General features: G+C 37.7%; 1 non-coding gene across 1 annotated transcript; it reads right to left on the bottom strand.

The window, feature by feature from the left end:
* Positions 1–14,522: 14,522 nt before the first annotated feature.
* Positions 14,523–14,591, bottom strand: LOC148017417 (small nucleolar RNA SNORD36). The gene has a single exon (XR_015688006.1). It is a non-coding gene; the product is annotated as a small nucleolar RNA SNORD36 (small nucleolar RNA).
* Between the last annotated feature and the right edge of the window lie 2,566 nt (positions 14,592–17,157).

The following is a 17,157-nucleotide window of genomic DNA, read 5'->3' as shown; positions in this document are numbered from 1 at the left end:
GCTCAACATCTAGCCTCTCTCCCTTGATTTGATGGTTCTAAGGCTCTCATAGTGTGCCCATTATATAGTTTTTATTCTTCCATCTTCACACGTTGTGCTTTTAGATTTTTTATAAAAGCCTAAGGCTTTTGAAGCCTTAGCTTTTTCTTAAGGCTAAAATTTAAATGTTTAAAGCTATAATCAAATAGCTTTCGACATCTTGCTTATCAATTATATCATCATAGCATTCTGAATGTCATCATAGTTGTGCCAAATTTCCAATAGACATATCACTATAATTTATTTTAGGAAGTCGTCGTCTTGTCCTCGTCATTAATGCATGCATCAGATTGACTAATGCCATTATAGATGACCAAGTATATGTCTTGGCCTACTTGAAAGTAGCCATGACGATCACATAAAGAGGATTGACGAGAACACATGTAGTATAGCTTGAAGAAGATAAGCTTGCACTTCAATCCCAACCAATCCAATCACTACAATAAACATAGTCGATCCATATGTCTATCTAGACCAATACAATCACCTCTGCCTAAGCTGATCTTGAATAGACTCCGAATGGCCAAGATCAGTTACAAAACTACCCTATTTAGAATCCTTAGCAGTAGCAAGCTTAGGTTGATCAGACCTCTTTCGACTGCAAATGATAACATCATCAAAATTCAGCTCTTCAAGCACACAAATTCCTTGATTCCAAGATGGTGGTGTGGCACACTTGGAATCTCCATGATCTAAAGCCCAAGACGCATCTTTCACTAGGGTTGTTGGATACACAAAATGAACTCATGCCTTCTGCATGGATGCTACAGAGTCTCTCATTGCCATAAGCCCCTCAAAGTAGCAGGTACATGACGAGAGTGCCACTAGAATAGGCCGTAAAGCTGCCCCAAACTCTAGGTGGGTGTTTGAAACCCTGTGTCCACTAAAAATCAGAGATTGTTGAAGTGAAAGCCTGATAATCACTAGTTGCTTTGAGTAAAATCTTTGAAAGTGGATTAGTATGCATTGTTTGAGTGCTAGAAAAGGTAGCCAGGCCTTGTAAATGTGCAACATTTTTCTAATTATGCTGAAAATCTAGCACTCCAAATTTTGATGGTCCAAGGAATTGCACCCCCATAATTTTTCCTTCCATGTTTGCTGAAAATGCCTTCTCACTCATGCAAAATATATTTTCTTTGTCAGCAAAAGCCAACAAAATATAACCACCTTTTGCTCAATATGCCCTTTTAGCTTTTGTAGGCTGCTAAATGTTAAACCACTTTTGCATATGAAGAGACATATCATATGCACTGGCAACATTCGAATTAAGTCACACGGGGAAAGTCCAAAGCGAAGGATTAACATTACGACCTTTTCCTTTAATCCTTGAGTCCTTAAAAAAGATTCCTTCATATGAACTTGTTTTTCCATGCATTGTGCCCTAACAAAAAATAATGCTTTGGAAGAGAATTTCATGCCCAATCATTCATCTAGTTTGCAAATTAAAGCCATGTAATGCAATCGTTCAAACGATGCTTCTACACAAAAATTTATGAAAGCACTAAAGGAATTGTGCCTAGCCTGACTACTTGTGCTCATGCATCATGAAAACAAAAAGACACACACAACCAGAAATTAAATCCTAATTATGTTGACTAAAATTTTTAAATTCCTAGCAAAAAACTCTACCCTCAGATTTGTAGTGTTGGATGCACAGCATCACGACAGCATGGTTATAGTCTAGCTATAGAATCACTAGCATATCCTCATGTCGATCTTCAACATGCCAATGAGTAATATTGTACCACATACTAAGATATGTAGTGCATATCGGCTCATGTCAATATCTCAACACTCCCCCTCAAACTGAACACGGGCCCATAGACTTCGAGCATAGTCCCAAACCGTTGAAGCTTCTAAGATCCCAAGGCCTTGGTAAAAATTTCACCAGCTTGATCCTTTGTGCATACATAAACCAAGTCAATATCTTTGCTATAATCCACTCTGAAATGAAATGATAATGGATCTCTATGTGTTTGTTTTGTGCATGATACACTATGTTCTTGGCCAATCAAATGCTACTAAGGTTATCATAGTAAATGATAACCTTCTTATCTATCTACATCTCTAAATCACCAAGTAGCTTGTGTAGCCATGCTTTGTCATATGTTGCAATTGCAGCACCTTTATAGTATGTATTTTTAGTACTAGAGTTGTTTCTTGCTACTCCAAGTAATAATAGTACTACTAAAGGAAAACATAAAACCACAAGTAAATCTCCTCTCTAAAATACAAGCCCAATTTGCATTTATGTAACCATGCAGATCCAATGGTATACTAGCACCATAGAATAATATGGTCTTGACATAGTGCAATGTGCACTCTCTACACTTGCTTTGTAGAATAATTCATAGTCTAATGTGGACTTGATATAGCGCAATGTGTGTCGCATTGTATCCAAATGTTGTTTTTTTGGAAGTTGCATAGAGTGGCTCTCCAAACCAATTGTGTAATTTAGGTATGGCCTAGTGATCCTTCACATGATAAATCTTTGTCTCACTATCACCCAAAATGATCAAATAATCTACATATGTAGTAATAACCCCAATACCTACATCACTCTCATAGACATAGAGTGAGTGATCAATCAATGCTTTGTAAAATAAAATGTTCACAAGGCATTCTGAAATCCTATCATGCCATGCAGTGGGTGCTTACTTCAGCCCTCACAAGCCCTTACAAAGCAACCTAATAGGTCCTTTTCAAATTCCCCTTATAAGAAGACATTGTAAACATTCATTTGTTGCATGATCTAACCGTTTTATGCAAACACTACTACAATAGCCCTTCTAGTGGCCATTGTAGACATTGGAGAAAAATTATTCTCATAATCAATACCAGAGTTTCTACATACGCTTTGGCAACTAGTCGTGCCTTATAGTGCTCACAATAGAACTATCTCACTTATGGTTGACCTTGTGAATACATTTGTAGCCAATAGCTTTCTTGCCTTTAGGTAAAGATACCAACTTCCTCGTGTCATTATCCATAAGTACATCCATTTCTTCATCCATAATATGATTCCAATACTCATTACCCACCAATGCATCCTCAAAACGAGTGGGTTTCACATCTTGCACAGCCTTAGCCATGTATGCATAGTAATGAGCTACATAACTATCATTTCTCAATACTTATGTTGGCTTTCTCACTCTACTTGACTTACATAGACGTGGATCACTACCAAGAGCTCTAGCATGATCTTGTACCTTTGAAACATTAGGTATTTTAATAGATGGAATCCTAAACTCCTAATTCAAGCTCTATTAAGAGCCATTTGTATCAACATTAACATGAGAGAAATGAGATGATATATCAGCATGAGAGTAACATGTGACCTCAATCTGCCACTCTAACATCTATCAATAGAACCATGACTATGATACTCTTGGGTACACTCAATATCTATGAGTGTGGGCTTGTTTTCTACACAACCACACTCTCATGCTCGTCAATCCCAACTGCATTTTACACATCCATCCTAACTCTCAACTCGCGTGTAACAAGGTTATACAATCTATATCTCTTCTAAAGAATATCCAATAAATACACATTTTTTTGCTTTGGTATCTAGTTTACTACGTGATATCCAGATACTTTTAGATGGGACATACTTGGCTTTTTACATGCAAACTTGTCTTTGGGTGTTATACCATGTATAGTAGCAGTGGGTGTCCTATTCATAATGTATACAGTAATAGAAACTGCTTCAACCTAATAATAATGAAAAAAAAAAATTGATATCAATGCATAAGCCATTTGTGCAATATACCTATGTTTTCTCTTAATAACTCCATTTTTCTATGGAATATATCTATATGTAAATTGTCTTTGTACACAATTTTTCTACAAAAAATAAAAATATACTCATTGGAAAGATATTTTTCCCTCCATACAAACTTGTGTATTTAACATGCAACTATGTCTCATTCACAGAAAAAGCCTAAAAGATTTTAAAGTGAGTGAACACATTACTTTTCTCATGTAAACCCTACATTATGAGTAAGATCATCAATGAAGGAAACATAATACTCAGAACCACTCAAAGTTGCACTCTTTGTAGGATCCCACACATCAGAATATATCAATTCAAGTGGCTTCTTCTATACATGCTTTTCATGTGAAAATGTATACCTTGCTTGCTTTCCAAATTGACCATTGTAGAAATTACACAACATAGTGGATAGAACCTGAGCAAGAAGTAGAGAATGCATAGCAAATATGAGAAAAATAGAGGCTGCTTTAATTTCAAATGAACTAATACAAAGATGGCTTTATGCACCTATGCACTTTCACTATGAAGCTTAGATGGCGATCGAGACAGATGATAAGTCAAAAGCTTTAGAGGGATATTTCTTTGATAGTCCAAGGTGGTAGTTTGGTTGACATTTCCAACAATATTATGAACCTTCCCTAGTCGATTAGGGAATATTTAAGGGAATATTCATTTTATCATAGAGCCAAGGGTGTTGCCCTCGAACCCTTGTCAAGGGGATGGTTAGCCTCGACGAGACCCCTGCTGAGGGGCCACTTCCACAGTCCCTAAATCCCCAAATAAGGGCCACTAATAACTCCCACACCATGCAACTTAATACATTATGCCTCCAGTTGCTACTAGCATAATTACTCTATTTAACCCAAATGCTAGATCCACAAAGGTTACCTTTTTTCCATCCAATCACATAGACCTCATTTTACATACAAGTGAGGACCCACCCAATGTTCAGGCTCATATATGACTTCTCATAATAGGGGCCTTAGAACTTAGAGAACCATGGATCATTGGTGGAATCTTATGAGGGTAGGGCATTGAGCATATCAAACATCCCCCCTCAATGTCGAACTACATTCTCAGCCAATGCCAAGTCTCTAAAGATGAATTTGAAGGTGATCCTTTGTAAGAGCTTTGGTGAAGATATTTGCTCCATTCTCCTCCATTGGATAATAGACTCACTCTACCCTCCCATCCTTGATCAAGTCATATATATAATGATACTAGATCTCAATATATTTGGTACGTGCATGAAAATTTTGATTTTTGGCAACCGCGATGCAACTTCTCTAATTGTCACATCTTAGCATTGTTGGATCTCCATCCTATACTCCCATATTCCATAGGATCATCTTTAACCATATTTCTTTACATGCAGTAAAGCAAGTTGCCTTGTACTTTGTTTTAGTAGAAGACAATGCCATAGTTGGTTGTTTCTTATTGATCCAAGAGAAGATTCTTAAACCTAAAGATAAACAATATCCAAAAATTGATTTTTTGAAATCACTATCACATGCCCAATCTGAGTTACAATTCCCTATAAGAGCACTTCCCAAACTATATGTGATACCATAGTCAAGAGTTCCCTTTAAGTATTTGAGCACCTGTATCCTAGCTTTCCAATGACATTCTCGAGGTTTCTTTGAGAACTCGCTCAAAACCCCAATAGAAAAACTGATTTCTGGCGTGGTATTACATAAGTAGATGAGGCTACCAACTAACCTCTTGTACCTCTCAATGTCTACTAGTGCTAATGTATCCTCAGTGAATAACACACATTGATCTCCATAGGTGTAGCTATATCCTTACACTCAATCATGCTAAATACTTTAAAGATTTTCCATATATACTTCTTTTGAGAGATGAAGATTTGCAGACTTGAATCCCCAAACAATAGTACAACAAGCCCAAGTCTATCATCTCAAACTTAGAGCTCAAAGCCTTTCGAGTCTAATGGATCATATCTTCATGGTCACCTGTAATAAGAAGGTTGTCCACATATATGACAATCACTACAAATCTTTCACCATCTCTGTAAACATACAAGTTAGTATCTAAGACACATCTTTTTAAATTCAAGCCTAAAAATAATCTATCTATCCACCGGTATCAAGATCTAGGGGCTTATTTCAACCCATACAATGCCTTCTCAATCTTACAAACTTTGTTCTTAGAATGGAGGGCCTCAAACCTTGGTGGTTGAGCCATGTATACCTCCTCCTTGAGGTCACCATTCAAGAATGTTGATTTTACATCCATTTAGTGAATTTACTACTTATGAGTAGCCACTATAAGTAATATGTGAATAGTGGTCATTCTAGCAGTTGGAGCAAATGATCCTTGAAAATCAAATAATTTAACTTGTGAGAATCTGAGTGCAAATAATCTAGCTTTGTACTTTTCGAAGCTACCACAGTCTTGTACTTTACCTCCCAAACCCATTTAGTGGGCTAATAATCTTCCTCTTTTCTAGATAATCCACTAGCTCCCAAGTTTGATTCTTCATTATGTTATCATACTCAGCTTGCATAGCTTCTCTCCATACTAGATTGGCAAGTGCTTCTTCCAAGTATGTTGGCTCCTTTAATTCTCCCATAATCTTAGCCCCATCAAGGCCATATTGGCTATGTGATGAGAGGCCTTTCTTTGCTTCTCTATTTTTAGAGACCTCCTTGATCAATTTTCCTTTTTCTCAATTATAGTAGACATAGGATTATTGTGATCATAGAGCTACTTCACTTATCGTGGCAATGGATTTTCCATGGCTTTTCCCGTGGTGTGATTAGAGGTTGGTGAACTTTATCCTTATCCTCGAAAGATGATTCTTCATTCTCCTTAAGAGTAGGGACACCTCTCGCGATAGGTTCATAATGGATTACTTCTTTGTTACTTCTCTATTTTTAGATACCTCTTTGGTCAATTTTCCTTTTTCTCAATCATAGTAGACATAGGATTATTGTGATCATAGAGCTACTTCACTTATGGTGGCAATGGATTTTCCATGGCTTTTCCCGTGGTGTGATTAGAGGTTGGTGAACTTTATCCTTATCCTTGAAAGATAATTCTTCATTCTCCTTAAGAGTAGGGATGCCTCTCGGGATAGGTTCATAATGGATTACTTCTTTGTTGGATAATAAAGTGGAAGAACTTATATTCTCCTCCTCCACTATATGTGGCCTCTCCTTGAACACCTCTCCTTGAACACCACATCATGGCTCACTACGATCTTCTTTGCCTCTTGGTCATACAATTTGTAAGCCTTTTTCTCATCACTATAACCCAACAAGGTACATGTTGTGGTTTTTGGATTTGACTTGCTTCTCTTATCCTTTGGAACATGTGCATAACATTTACATCCAAAAGTTCTAAAATGTGAGACAAATGGTTTCTTTTTAGAATATTCCTCATGAGGACTTTTGCCCTTAAGAGTCTTTGTATAACTTTGATTGAGAATATAGACTATAGTATTAATAGCTTCTTCCCAAACCTCATTAGGAGATCCTTTGCCCTTAAGCATGCATCTTGTCATTTTCACAATAGTGTGATTTTGGTGTTCAACAATGCCATTCAGCTAAGGTATATGAGGTGTCATTCAATTGACTCTTAATCTCTTTGCTCTCGTAAAAGTATTCAAACTTCTTTGAGTTAAACTCACCACCACCTTTTGTTCTAAACTTCTTCAAACTTTTCCCTACTTCATTATCAATAAGTTTTTATCTCTTTTTTAAACTCATGAAAGGCTTGAGTCTTATCACGAATGAGTCTTATCATGAAGGAAGTACATGCACATCTTCCTACTATAGTCATCATTAATCAACATAAAATAAGAAGATTTTCCCAAGGCTTTTGTAGGCATTTAACTACACAAGTCAGCATTTATCAACTCTGTTCTTGCTTTGTTTTGAAAATTCCTTTCTTTGTTTCTTGTCCATCATACAAGCTTCACATGGTTCCTTCATTTTAGTTACTGTAAGTAGGTGAGCAACCATACCTTGCTTATGCATTTATTTTAACACTACAAAACCAATGTGACTAAATCTCTCATGCCAAAGTTTAGTTGTGCCCATATTAGTGGTGGATGTAAGAGCACTTAGCTCAAGTAGGTTGTTGTTTCTTTCTCCGTTGCCAATAACTTTGCCAACACTGTCCATAATTTCTACTTGTCTTAGTGAACCTCACCTCATGGTGGCAAAGATTGGTTATAGAAGCAACTGATAGTAGATATCTCTCAATCTCTAGAGCATATAATACATTAGAAAGATTCTTGAGCTTACCATTTGCAATAACCTCAGTGGAGGGAATTTTGCATCATTCCCAACCATCATAGTGGTGGATTCTTGTAAAGGCATTGTTAGATATTTCTTGCATTGAGGAACACAATTCCTCCATTGTCTCCATGAATAACTCCAACTTTTCTTCAGCCATATTGGATTACTCCTTCCCTTTAGTCTTTATGATGCCATTATTTTTATTTACCTTCTTGACATGACAATTTGCAATTGCATGTCCTTTCCTCTTGCCGTAGAAACACTCTCATTGAAACTATTTCTTACCACGCTTCTTCTTTTTTTGACTATTGGTAGAGGAACCATCTTTTCCTTTCACATTGATAGAGAATGTAGCATCTCCATTGTTGCTACCTTCTCGGGATTTAAGCCTTTAAAACTCCTTCACCATTAATTGTGAACAAATTCCTCAAATGTCAAAGCTCAGGCTCTTACCTAGATGTTTACGACAGTTACCAATCCATCAGACTTTGGTTGATAAATCTAAAGACACCTCTAAGCTAGCTTCTCAATAGTCTTTTGTATCCCAGTGCCAACCATCTTATCATGTAGATTTTTAGTCCATCTCATGAATGCTTTAGCTATCTCTCCTTTAGAAAAATTCTTTGCTATTAGTTGATTATCTAAGTTTTGAATTTTGGTTTGATTTTACATTTCATATTGACTCCTTAACATTTCAAGCCTCTAATGCCTTGGTTGTATACTAAATCAAGGTCAAAGTACTATCAGAATAGCTTGTAACTAAGGCACACATTACATCTAAATTTCTTTATTTCTATCTTGTAGAAGATCTACATTTGGAGGAATCATAACACCCAAATTTTATGGGCCGGGGGTTGGTTGTGGTTTTGTGTTAGTCCCTACCACCATCTCCAGAAGCTCATAATAATTAAGGATAGTTGTGATTTTAAACATTCACAAAGTATAGTTTGTACCATCTAACTTTCTTTCACTCTAAAGGTTGGTGGACAAATCCTTAGTGTTTAAATTGCTCATAAAGCAACAACACCACCTGATGTGCTAGTATCGCTACTTGATGCAATAGAGAAATTTTTCTTTTTCACTGTTGAAACCCTTGTCTCTCACCTACTCTTCACTCTCAAAGCCCCCTGGGCTTGGATACCATGTAGAAATTACATGGCATAGTGAACAGAACCTGAGCAAAAAGTAGAGAATACACAACAAGTATGAGAAGAAGAGAGACTGCTTTAATTTTAAATGAACTGATACAAAGATGGCTTTGTCTATCTATGAGCTTCCACTGTGAAGCTTAGATGGCGATCTAGATAGATGATAGAGAAAGATCTTAAAGATTATTAGAAGCACTTTGATTGGGTGAAAGATAGATTAACAATGGATCTTAGAGGGATCTTCCTTTTGTAGCCTAGGAAGGCAGTTTGATTAGCATGTCCAACCATATTATGGACCTTTCCTAGTCCACAAAGGAATATTCCCTTTATCTTAGGCCAAGGGCACTACCCTTGTCAAGGGGATACTAGTCCCCATGAGGCCCTCTTAGTTAGGGATCATTTCCATGGTCCCTGTATCCCAAAATAGGGACCAGTGATAACTCCCACAACCCGTAACTTGATGCATTGTGCCTTGAGTTGCTACTAGTATAACAACTCTATCTAACCCAAAGGGTAGATCCACAAATGTAAAAATTCTGAATATTTCAACCCCTAAAATTTTCTATGCAATCTACACTTATTCATTGCAACATGTAGTCCTATCTAGACATCGACCTTCACGACTCTGTATCTCTTACATACAAACTCGGATGTTAACCAAACTTTGTAGGACCCTTTCCAAGGTATAAAAGCTTATTTTGGATGTGTCGGTCACCATTAATCTTCCCCTAATCAAAAAAAATTTAGACATCTTCAGTTCATCCCTGCATGTCAATTATAGTCTCCTACTTAGTCAAACATCCATTGGATAGTTGACCAAGAAGACACACATACATGCAAGACATCCCCTTTGACTTTAAATCACTTGTATATCACATGAAATATGCCAAGTTCAAAGATCCACATTATTAAACTATGGTCAATCACATTAGACATACAAATATGGATTGAAGTTTGCTTCAATACACCCCTGTCTTCCAAAGGAGGTTGGTTCATTGGACGCTACACATCCTTAATCTAGGCCTATTAGGTTTTGGAGAACTTGCTAGTTGGGCAAAGAGGGTGTAGAAGGAGGGTGGTTTGCCTTAGCTATAGCCTACTGATTTATTGGCCTCATCAAATTGCAGTCCCTTTTTGTGTTGTAATCCACAATCAGCCCCTTTAGTAACCTTAACATATGTTGTTTTCATTAACAACTTCTTTCCCTACAGTACCCATCAAATTCTATCTAATAACATTAGGCAAGTCTTGCAGATTTTGGCGCCAACAACAAGTGAAGGAGTTTACATATCAATCAGTGTTATGAATTTTCTGAATTTTTTTGGTTGCTAGACAAACTTGTACATTTGTTAATTTTTTTAAGGCTGTGTACATGTATCAGACCTTGAACTCTTAGTGTGGCCAATTCTAGACCTTTTTCTGATTTAATAATGGTTATGTTTGTCCTCTTCAAAGAACTTTGGGCTGTATCTTTACATAGGTTATTTCCATAGAACCCTTTTGTTTCAATTGTATAGACATCATCTCTAATCCTACAAAATAGGAGTTTTCTCTAGTAGTGCACCTGTAGGAAGAGAATCATGGCTTAGATAAGAGAGAGGATGATGCATGCCTCTAGGCCACCCAATGGTACTCTAATCTCAGGCAGCACCACAACTGTTAGTAGTAAGAAATAGGAAGGAATAGGCTTCCCCTTTGTCAAGCAACAGCCCTAGGTGCTTCATTGAGTAGTAAGGAAGGTATATGGGGCTTAATGAGCACCACCAAGCATCAAAGGGATGAAAACATACTATTGTGGCCAGGATAAATAGCACCAGGCCTTGAGGCTACCTGGTAAGGAAAAGGGTGCATCTTCATCTACCCTGTCATCTTTGTCTTTCTTTTGTCAAGTCCTCCACTGCATACTCTTCTGTATCTCTTGTCTTAAACAATTTGAACCTTTTCCCTGCTCTGAGTATCCTCAAGTCAGTCCTATCCACCTCTGTTAAAGTATATGTCGCATACAATACTTTACATCATTTAGATTCAATCTCTTTGTGCCTGAAAAACTATCTTACAGGACCACCTTGTAGAAAACTATCCACATCTTTTGATACGTAAATTGGATTGCTAAGCTTTCTTCTGCAAAGTTGTAGCCTTGATTTTAATCTACAACTCTTGTGAAGAGCTCATAACTGAATTTCACAGAATTCAGACCCTAAATTCTTTTTCGCAGCTTGCAACTGTCTTTTATTGTACACAATCTTGGCCAAACATCGACCTTCTTGTCCCTGTAACTTTTGCATACCAAGTAGGATGACAACCAAACTTGGTAGGCCTCTTCCGTAGGTATAGAAGCCCATCCTAGAAGTTTTGGCCACCATAAATCCTTGCTGACATAGAAAAATTTTTAAGATCTTCAATTTTTCTCCAACATGAATACTACAGTAACCTACAGCAATATCCCTCTTCCTAGATCAAATGGTCGTTGGATAATCGACCAATAAGGCATGCATACATCCCATACATTTTCTTTTGGTCTAAAAAACCTATATATCATACATACTTAGCAACACATGGAGTCCGCTAGGATTGAAAACTTTATTCATCATTATCACTTGAATATTCTATCATTCCTTTTTCAAGTTGGTGAAACTCTTGAAATTCATAGATAAGTATGTATACATCTCCTTGTTTTAGCATCCATGTCTGAAACATAGGTTGAGTATCGTCACCCCCTCTAGCTTTGCAATCCATTGCATCTCTATGTGATTAATTTGGGAAAAACACCTATGAAAGTATCTCTGTCTTGTACAAGCAAAATTGTCACAATGTCTCTTTGCTCTCCTCTCTAACTTCTACATCTTGCATATTAACACCCTGAATCAAAATGTCCAGTTCTTCTGTATCATCCTGAGTCTATACCATCTACATGCACTTTATCCATTTCATCTACATTATCAAGTATTTTAGTATTAATTATCTTGGTAAAGGTATCATTAGTATGCTCTTTGAGCGTCTCTTTTGCATTCATTGTCAATATAACACAATATTAGTGAGTTTGGGAATCTCCCAATTCCCATTTTTTGAATATTAAAAAGGTGGCACCCGAACAACATGCCTATAAGTTTCTCAAAACCATATGATGTGACCTATCATTGGAAAGCGCTTAGAAAATGGAATCTATTGAGCTATAGAGCACTCGATTTGGAGTAATAGTATTCAAGTTATGACAAATCCAAAGATTTGACCACGTGTCCTAAACTTATGGGAAATTCCCATATTCCCCAATATGGTGTTATATAGCTTTGATCTTTCTAAACATTCCATCAGTACTCAGCATATTCTCCTCAAAGCATTGTCTCTTTGAAAGAAGCGTGAACTCCCCATTCCCGATCTTCAATTTTGCTAATGTCTTTGCTGAAAAATATTTTTTGGATTCCTCAAATTCGATTGCTTTTAGCAACCCTCTCCATTTGCTCATCATTGTTAGGAGGCAACGACCCTGCAACTGTTTTCACTTTCTTGTCAACTGTTTTGTACTTGGTTTGAACCTTGGATTCACTCATTTTTCTCTTGTAAACCCAACTTTTGCTGCAAATGGGGAGTACCCAACCCTATCAGTTGAAATAAATCATTCATAGTCTCTTTGGACTGCATATAAATAGCCCCAAACTTTGTATGCTAAAATGAATCAGTATAAAACTCTCTCTCTCTCTCTCTCTCTCTCTCTCTCTCTCATGTTTCCCTACTTGATTGTCCCACTGAATTTGCCATAGAGGAATGCACTTCATTAATGAAGTCTTGGAGCACCTACTCTTTTGCATTCTTCATTATGCATTGCAAGTCGGCTCATTAGTATCCACAAGCCAATGGCCAAGTTGTGTTAACTAATCAAACCCTAATCAATGGACTCCACAAAAGAAGGGTGTGTGAGCTCTAGGGATCCAAGGGCGAGCTATAGATCATCACCATCTGAAAGCTTGTCCCTCCACAAAGAAGCATTGAATAGACTCAGCAAAAAAAGAAACAACTACACATCAATCCACCATACAATAATGCATTTCTAATTAAACATGATAACTACGGACAACAAAGATGAGTGACTTACAGAGCCGCCATGTCCATACAATCATTCGATCAATGCAGTGTGGAGCCCCAAGAGGAACACCAAGGAAAAGGGAATTCTCTTGCAAGAAAATCTATCTTGTAACATCAACAAGCTTGTTTATTATGTTTCATATGATCACAATGAAGAAAAGAACACCAGGCACAACAAATCTTCATACAACATCATGTAGATCTCCCACGGATTTGATAGAATCAACCATATTCTTCAACATCTTCACAAAATCCATCAATAGAACAAAGAAAGCAAAGGAATACACCATCTTTGAATGGAAATACATCACATAGTATTCATCTTCAATATCTTCATAGTCTTCTCTCTCAATCTCTCATATACAATCACTCTGGTTGAGTAGAATTGGCTATCTCTGACTCTCTCTCTCTCTCTCTCTATCAATAATACATCATATCCTCACTACAATCTCACAAAAATCACTCTCAATAATCCCTCTTAGGTCGTGGATACCCCTCCCAAGAGGTATGTCTGATATGAAGAGTCACCAGAGCCACTACACTGTTCTTTCATAGCTCACTACTGTCACTTCACTCTAGTCTTTACTTGAGTCTTCAGCAGCTACTTCTTCCTCTTCTTTCAGCTCTTTTGCACTTGTATTCACCTCTTTCCAAGGCTAGAAAACTTTCCCAAGCTATACTCTCATCCATCAGAACACATACAGAAGCATACAGAACAGTCACAGAATAGTACCAGAACAACTACAGTACAGAACAGAACAGAACAGAGACAGAGGCTCTACAGAAGACCTACAGAAGGTTATAGAAGGTCATCAAAACCACATAACTCATACTCAAACCATTCCAAACTCTCACAAACCATTCAATAAGCTTTTAGAATATCTCAATCTTCATCAATCCATACTCCATCCCTCCTTACAAAAGACAATCAGAACAAAACAGAACAAAACAGAAGGTATACAGAACCAATCAGAACCTATCAGAACATCACAGAACCACATATCTCCACTGATAAACATCATGAACTTCCAAAACACAATCAATATCATCCAAAACACTCTCAAACCACTTCCAAACCAATCAATCATCTCATAAAATCAACCTTTCAGGTCTCAAAAACAACAAAAATCAGCCAAAAAACAAGTCACTTCAACACTCAACATATCCCCACACTTAATAAGGAAGCGTCCTCGCGACCCAGAAAAAAAAGGAATAGAAGTTCAGGGAAAAAGCTCAACTTTAATCTTCAATATCTCTTCAAAAAGAATCCATCCACCACGACCCCAACTTATAACCTGTATCTGCTATAAAAATACAAAGAAAGGAAAACCCGTTTTACATTAATACCGCTTATCAAACTAGAAAATCACAACAAATTTGTAAAGGATATAAGAGTTTTCTTATTCTTCATCAGCATCAGCTTCAACTCTGCAACCACGACCTCAACACTACAATTCTCCAAAATGTAGCTCGCACACAAAATCCAATCCAATAGGAAACCACCACGTTTGTTTTACATAAATGAACTCACAACACAAACACTAATACAACACAACCATCTGAATGACTCCTCCAAAAAAAAAAAGATTTTCATTAAAAATCATCCACCCTACATTGGAAAGGTATCAATGAAGATGATCCCTCTTGAAAGATTGATGCTTTCGGAAACGATCCATAGACAAGGATTCATCTACAAAGGTTTTGGGAGGATTTTGAAAAAATTGAAGATAGCACATCCTTTCCAACAGGACCAGGTATCTACTAGGCAAACAAAAGGCATGAAAATACAATATATCCAGCGGCTAGGAATCCATGCTCACATTGACATTCATGCACAACTTTGGAATAGGCTTGGAATCATTATGAGAGTGCCTATGCATATACGCCAAGTACCAAGCAAAGTGAGCAGTTAATCGCACTGAAGGATATGCAGACTATGAATACTGCTGAGCAAAATGAACATAGTTTTGATAAGCTTGACTGGCAGCTGTCCATTCTCCTGGAATTACTGACCAATTGATCTGAGGTCCTGTAAGGGAATCATTCGAACTCCATCCCCTTCTTCTAGAAATCTGAGTATCAAACCCGTCATAGTCACTAACCAACTGAGGTGGTTGAGATATAGAAGTGTTAGGTGAAGGAAGTGGAATAAGGAAAAGTGGATGAAGTGAGGGATATGCAAAATCATAAAAGGAAGAAAAGTTTAAAGAAGGAGTGACAAAAATTTGTAGTAAATCACTAAGGAAGGGTGTTAACTGATAAATAGGAAATGTGGAGGGTACATGAATGGATGGAGAAGGACAAGGTGGAGAAGGGGAAAATACCCTATCCTCAATAAAGGAACAGTATGTAAAAATGGGAATTTGAGGGAAGGATGAAGGTTGGAAAAGAAGGGGTAAAATAGTGGTGGAATTAGATTGACAAAGGGAAAGATATAGAGCATATCGGTGAGCCATTTGTTGGTAATATAGGAGGGTAGGAACAAAAGGTCCTAAGAGAGATCGTCTATGATAGGCATCAAAGAAGGTAGAATCAAACGGATTATGTTTTGAAAGATAGGCTAAGAGATCCATCCTCAGTTGATTAGTACTCTGGGCAGAGGTAGGAGCTGTGTTTTGTCGTTGATTCAGAACCACAGAATCAATCATGGGATGCTAGGAATTATCATGACAATCAGCCACTTTGGAGGAGTAACGCTGGAACATGTCAGCTATGCGCAACTCCAAATGGTTGACATACAAAACAGCTTGTAGAACCACATCCCCCATATACCATGCCATATCCACCTCATCTGGAATTAACAAGTCTCCTCGTAGATACATGTATGACATCAACATGGTATCTGGCGTGACAGAATCTTCAAACACCATCCTTACTACCTCCGTCAACAACTCAGTAGACCAAGCCCCACTCCATCCATCCTCTAGAAGAGGTAAATCCATCGTGGAAAGCTTCATGTAGAAGACCAACTTCTATAAGTGGTAGTGGACAAAGAAAGAATGGTTTGGTGGAACATATTCCTGAAACTGCTCAAACGTAGACCATAACAAGTCCATTGGGGACTGCAATCTTTCCACTTTATCTTGGAATAGAGGACACAAGGTAGCCTGTCTGTGAAGAGCAGCCAAGTCTTGCTGTGAAAGAGAAGGAATCAATGGAACATTAGGGCTTGGAGGAACAGACCGTGACTTTGCTAGTTGATCTTGCAACTGCTTGATTTGGGAGACTTGGGATGCCACTGTGTCATTAGCAGTCTGTAAAGCTGAAAGTTTGTCGTCTAATAGAGTTTGGAACTCCTGCGCTTCTCGGGACATCCTCTCCTTCTCCTCTGAAAGGCTAGTAACCTGGGATTGAGCCTCTAGTAATTAGAGCTTCAAAGAAGAGATATCATCACTTTGGGTGGCAACCAATTGGGTTTGTTGTTCCATCTGCTTAAACAAATCTGCTAGGGTATCCTTAGCAGAAGCTAACTCGGATGTTGCCTGATGCAACTGGTCCTTAGACTGCATGAGTTCTTCATAAAAAGACGCGTACAGCTATTGAACAAAGGCTGTCACTGACAACTCAATGGAACTTTAAATGTCTTTACAGAGGAAAGGAATTGCATCTCCTGAGACGAGACTGTTCAGTGAGAGAACTGATATGTCCAATGATCCTTCTCGATGTGCTCTGAATAGGTTATTACAACTGAGATACCCAGGGAGTTCACTACCAGAGGTAGTAGGAATGGACACTGAAGGAAGTACTGAAGAAGCTTTATCCGCTACCCGCTTCAAACGTTTGCGCTGTATGACCAGGGGAGGTGGAGAATCATCATCCTCTATGACAATAGGTTCTGACTCATCTGAAG

The sequence above is a fragment of the Lygodium microphyllum genome, chromosome 22, assembly GCF_053477565.2.
Source record: "Lygodium microphyllum isolate KBCC chromosome 22, Lygodium_microphyllum_v1.1.10, whole genome shotgun sequence".
Taxonomy (NCBI): domain Eukaryota; kingdom Viridiplantae; phylum Streptophyta; class Polypodiopsida; order Schizaeales; family Lygodiaceae; genus Lygodium; species Lygodium microphyllum.
This window is presented reverse-complemented; position numbering and strand designations above follow the sequence as displayed.